The sequence below is a fragment of the Pezoporus wallicus genome, unplaced genomic scaffold, assembly GCF_028554395.1.
Source record: "Pezoporus wallicus isolate ANWC-B61680 ecotype Strahan unplaced genomic scaffold, APGP_CSIRO_Pwel_v1 contig_7840, whole genome shotgun sequence".
In the NCBI taxonomy this organism is placed as follows: Eukaryota; Metazoa; Chordata; class Aves; order Psittaciformes; family Psittacidae; genus Pezoporus; species Pezoporus wallicus.
This window is the reverse complement of record NW_026641737.1, coordinates 574095-580094: the sequence shown is the minus strand read 5'-3', so window position 1 is coordinate 580094 and position 6000 is coordinate 574095. Positions and strand designations below refer to the sequence as shown.

The 6000-nt window shown below is 37.1% G+C and overlaps 1 long non-coding RNA gene across 1 annotated transcript in view; it reads left to right on the top strand.

Moving 5' to 3' along the window:
- The first annotated feature begins 289 nt into the window (after positions 1-289).
- Positions 290-6000, top strand: part of LOC130607710 (uncharacterized) — an 85863-nt gene continuing 80152 nt past the window's right edge. The window contains exon 1 of the long non-coding RNA XR_008974312.1: positions 290-414. This is a non-coding gene — a long non-coding RNA (uncharacterized LOC130607710). The remainder of the gene's footprint in view (positions 415-6000) is intronic.

Sequence of the window (6000 nt, the reverse complement as noted above, 5' to 3'; positions counted from 1 at the left end):
GTTTGGCAAATCAAAACTTGTGCTGATTTACCAAAGACAGGAAGAGGCTAACAGTTACTGGCCAGTATTTTCCTCCCTGATAAAATTATATATTGCTTTGGGAAAGAGATTGAGATGATACAGGGATATATTTTTATATATATATATGTCCATATATGTGAGGGGTTGGGGGGGGGGGGGGGGGTGTTTGCTTAGGGGTTTTTGTTTATTTGGTGTTTGGGGGGGGGGGGTGTTGGGGTTTTCTTGTTATTGTTGTTTGGTTTGGGATTTTTTTTTTTTTTATATATAGGTTGCAACTGAGTTGGATGAAGAACTGAATGCAAATTCTCAAAGAAGTGCTGATGTGGACTGGCTCGAATTATAGTTGCAAGAGTTGAATGCAAATATTCAAACACTGCTTCCCGGAGACTGAAGGTATGACACTCTTTGTCATTCTTCCAGCACTTCCAAAGAACAGCATGAAGTGATTTTACATTTACAAGCCTGTAGGGAATCCAACTTAAAATTACAAGAACTTAAAGACTCAGGGACCTTACCCTTCCTCTGTCAGAGAACATCTCTGTGGTCAAATCAGTCCCATAGAAGCTGATGGAAAGATTTCAGTTGATGACAATAATGTCAGAATTTCACCTGTTGACTGCAGACAAACTGGAGTTTTACACTCATGCAGCTTGCAGGATCAGATCCCTTGTGTGACAGGAAGCTAAATATTTGCCATGTGTTTCATTTCAGTTTCAAGCACTTCAGGTTTTGAATTCTCTCAGTTAAGTAATTGATGTTTGAATGCCCTGTCCCCTGCTTGGTATTTTAAAATAAACCTTGCTATAGCACAGATTATGAATCAAAACAGCTGCTGTAGCAGAAAATGTACTTAAACGGCAAGATGTCTCTTTGTGAATCATAGTAACTAGTCTCATATATATTGCTTCAGCACCCAGGGAGCTAAATTTCATGTATTTTGGTTTAAAAGATTCATTATATAGATCTGGTGTTTACAGTTTTTTTTCGGTTTTTTCTTTTTTTTATGCCTCCCCCATCACTTCCTGCCAAAAAAACAATTGAACAAAAAAATCCCTTGTTACTGATATCTGTTGTCAAACTTGCATTTCTCATATGCCACAGCATATGAGATTATGAATAAATCTTTTGTCTTCTGCAAATGTAAACAGAAACAGTCAAAAATAGATTTTTACAAGCATTGCAGTAAGCTGTTTGCAAGACAGTCAAACTCTGGCATAGAAGTCCCTCTAGGCATGGCTAAAACATCTAGATTAAAATTTTTTGCATTTTCATTGATTTCATGATGAACTTTTAGACAACTGAATAAAGAAAAGAAAAGCAGAGCTCTAATTTTTATTTTCTGGTGGGGTTCAGACAGGAGCTGTATATGTATATTATTGTAAACAAGCCAGCAAAGGAAAACATGCAGGGGATAGTCATTTAGTCTGCATTAAAAACTGTGATGAAAATGCTGTTGTAAGAAAGATTGCAGACAAATTTCTTGAAGTGTGCTAGTGCTCGCGTAGAATCTAGAAATGAAGTCTTCATTCCTCTGCTAAAACAGAAGACAGAAATCATAGAAGCCATTTCTCAAAAAAAAATGCAAATCCAGTCAAATGGTAAAATATATAGGCACAGTGATTGAAAACAAACACAAGGGACTGAAAGCAAACTAGTGTAGAGATCATCAGGAGACCAGGAGGCAATATGGTGCTATTTTGTTGATCATAGAAACAGCCTAACTGAAATAGAAGTATTGTAATGCTATCAAAAATTAAAGAACTGGGGAGAAAAAACCAGCAACTGGAAAAACACATGGAATAGTGAACAAAGATATTCTCACCTTTTTGTTATCTGCAATGTAAACGGAAATAAAAAAATTGTGCATGGATTTGTAACAAATCAGAACTCAGAATACATTTTTTTTTATCCTAACCAAAAGCAGTACACAGAACCATGCATACTGCCTAGCTGCTTGGGGTCATTAATAAATGTTACGGTTTTAATTAGTCTTTCTACTGCAGAATGATTGCTGCAACAGTTTTCCTCATCTTTCCTAACTTCCAGTCTTACTGCTGTAATTTACTGAGGCTTGTGCTATGAGCTTTAGTAAACCCTCTAAGCTAGGTCCTCTAAGAAGAACTAGTAAACCATGTCCTCTAAAAAGCTATATTTAGTGCAAAATATAGCTTACTGCACACATACATGGCAAAAGATAAAATAGAGTCAGAGCTCTCTGGGCATGTGCTGATTTTATCTGCCTTTCTGCTTGCAGTTCAAAATACAGGAAATTTGGCTTAAAGACATTTGAGAAATTGTGTTTTTCTCTTTAATTCTTCTTGCCTGCGACTTTCAGTAGAATTATTCTTTAGTTATCACCTCCACCTAAATGAATGAGGGTGGGTTACAAGTTACACTGAGGTGAAAGCAGGATCAGTTTTATTTCCGTGTCCCTACTGGCCATTCATCTGATTGTCATGAGGGAATCCATCCACTGAATGCCTGAATGTTTGGAGTCCCTGGAACCGATAGGAAGCCTGAGCACTGCCCTTTAACCTTCTGGCCTCTTGGCTTACTCTTAGATTCCCTCACAAGAGCTGAACCTTGCCGTCCAACTTCCTATCCCAGCAGTAAGTCCAAATTCCCATTGTCACTTAAACTCTTAGAATCTCCCTGAAAAGTGAACTTTCTGGTTTACAGTTTAACCCTTCAGGAGCCAAATCTGCGATGTGATCAGACTTCCCAGCAGCAAAAGTTTTGCCCTTGCTTTTTTTAAGCTAGGGTTTGGTTTCTACTTAATGGAGGAGGCTATGAAACTCTGGAAAAGAGCAAACACGTTTAAAAAGAACAGATACGTTAAATGTAATAATGCCTTTTCTGTATTTTTCCCTATTTGTGGACTTCATGAAAGTTCATCTGGCTTTCTTCTTTCATGGCGAAAGAAGATGCCTTCATTTAGAAGGATGCCTTGTCAGCTGCAAGCTTCTCATTTCAGCTCCTACAATTTGCAGGCAAACTGCTATGAAGATGGCTCTCCACTGCTTATAGCAGTTATAGCCTATAGTTGCAGATGTTGCACCAACAGTCCCTAGAAATAAAAGCTGAAGGGTGAAAGCAGGAAAACATAGATTAGACTTGAAATCAAGGTGGATTTTGCAGTCTCATGAGAATAGCTATAAAGCGTACACTCCAGAAACTATGCACTGACAGAGTCACACATTGATTGTGTTTTTCCAAGGAGAGCATGGGCTGAACACAACATGGCCTCAAAGCGGCAAATAAGTACAACTAGACAAATCTATTTAAACATTGTGTAGCACACTATAAATCTGAAAGCTTGAAACAACTAGGACAAACCTGTTGTAAAGAGACTTCAAGGAAAGTACTGTGTTAGCCTGAGTTAAGAAGGAACAGAAAGGAAGTAGTATGCAGGAAATGCAAGAACAAGGTGACAGATTCTCACTGACAAATCCAGAAAATAAAAGGAGCAAAGGACAAAGATGAGGTCTACAGAGACTTTTTAATTTTTTAATCCAGGAGATATTATATGCATAGGCAGTTTAATTTCTTCCCCAGGGTAGACTGTAGTATCCCATCCTAGGTATCTCCCCTATCAAGTCAAAGAACTTTTGATTGAATGTTGTAGAAAGAACTCAGACCAGTGAGGAGTAGGAAGCTGCTTTGTATAAGACCTATGGAATAACTGTTCTGCAAACTTCTGGCAGTAACTTCCCTCTGATATAATTTTTCTGTCCTTATGTTCCAGTTTCAGTGTTGATTAGAAGAGGGAGTGAAAAAGGGAATCATTCCACATGGTGGAATAAAGCTGCAACTCTGCTGACCCTGATCCTCAGCTCCTACAAAGAAATGCAGCTATGTCCTCAAACATTCCTCAGTCTGACAGCACTTGCATCCAAGAACTTCAGTGTTGTGAAAAAAACAGCCAAACAAACAAAGAAAACATTTATTGGTGTACATTAGACTACTTTTCAGTTAGTTCTTAGTCTTTATAATCATCACCAAAACCTGATTTAGTGACCAATCTAGCAGCCAGGAAAGGTTCACCAACAGTAGAGCAAGTTGGAGCTGAAAGCCATTGAGGCATTTCAGTGATTCCAAGCTTAACATAGACACACTTTGAGGCACATTTCACTGTACTCCAGACATTTACCAACAAGCCTAGTAAGCTTTCTTTCTCTACTCACTTTTAGTAAGTTGTATCAGTGGTCCTTCTTGCATATGTTTTCATGTAAATTTTAACTTAAATGGCAAGGCTTTAGCTCCATCTGACTATGCAGGGTTACAAAAAACCCTATGGCTTTAAATAGAAAATAACAGAATGAAGATAATGTTAGAAGGCTTTCCTCTCTCCTTTCTACCCAGTTCACTGGGAGAAGCTGATGACTATACTAAAAAGCAGATATCCAGCATCTAGGCTCTGGAATCACAGGTCAAATCTTAGCAGGATTCACTCAGCTCTTCAGCCTTCCAAAGTACCTAATGGAGCTAAGCATGGAATATCAGGATGAAACCTTGAAATATAAGCACCTACCAGCACTAAGTTAATATAACTCGTAAGAGTTCGGCCATAGGTAGGCTCTGTGTTGGTAGTCCTGTGCAAAATTTCCCCTCCAATTTTCACAGTCTTAATAAAAGCTGTAGGAGTCCCTGCTTGAATGTTGGTTTTGGAAGCTGTAAATAAAACTGATCAAATATTTTCCATCCAAACAATTGTGTATGCAGAATTATGTTTTCAAATATTAAGTGTCCCTTCCAGGAAAAACAAAACACAATGAAACAAAACAAAACAGAAAAAACCCCACCAACCAAATAAACAAAAACCCCAAACAAACAAGCAAACAAACAAAACCCCCTAAACCAGAAGCTAACATACTCAGGTTTCTCAGACAGATAAAAAAGTTAGTTTTCTTCCACAAGAAAAAGACAGTTGAGGCTTATAAACCCTACAGTTTATAAACACTCTGTTTTCAGGTTGGCTTGGTTTTTGTATGATTGTTCTAATCATAGTAGGTAAGGCAGTTTTCTTCAAAGTGACAAGATTAAGAAGAACATAATTTTTTATAGCTATTTGAAATGGGGATGACATACTTTTCTAGCCAGTGTCTTGGTGGACAACAAAACGTCTATTTTTCCCAGAGTTTACTTGTAGGTTTAAATTAGATATGAGAAAAATAAAACCATAATTATATAATATATAATATAATGCCATATAATGCCATATAAAAATATTTGATGCCATCATGTCCAAGTTACTAGAATTTTGGCCTCTCATATACAGTTCAGATACACTGAGATCTGAACTGCTTCCGGAGAAATGACACATTCTTGTTCTTACAAGGTTGCACAGCTGCAATTTCTTTTCATTCAAAGTACAAAGACAAGCATAGAAAATGAAAGTCAAGCGGCTGCGAAAGTCAATCTTCTAAAACTGGTTTGAAATCACTAGAACAATGAAATAAATTGTTATTGAATTATTATTTACTAAAGATTTTACTACATTGTACCTTCCATTTAATTTCTATTCTCTAACTGCCAAATGTTAGCAAGGTGTCTATTTTCTTTTTCCTAACTTTCTGTCCACGCCCAATATTCCTTGCTCCTTCAGAGTTTTTAACCACAGTTGGAGCCTTTAAAGTTCCTTCTAAAACACTAAAGAACATGTACATCACCTCCACATTATTCAATTGACAAAACAGAAATAGGTATTTATGATTTAGTCATCAAATTTTGTCTATGATGCGCTTAGGAATTACTTAAGTATCAAAACACATAAATAATACGTTAGTCACAGGGTAGCTGGTCAACAAAAAGAAGGCTTTCCCTTTCTGGAACTGCTGGAAAGCCATATAATTAAAGAACTATTTTAAGTTTTCTCTGTACATTTTGTTTATGTTTGAAACATCTTGCATGAGGCTATACTATGCCAGAGGTTATGATCTGAGTCTTACAGACTAGTTTATGGTATTCCCATTACTCCAG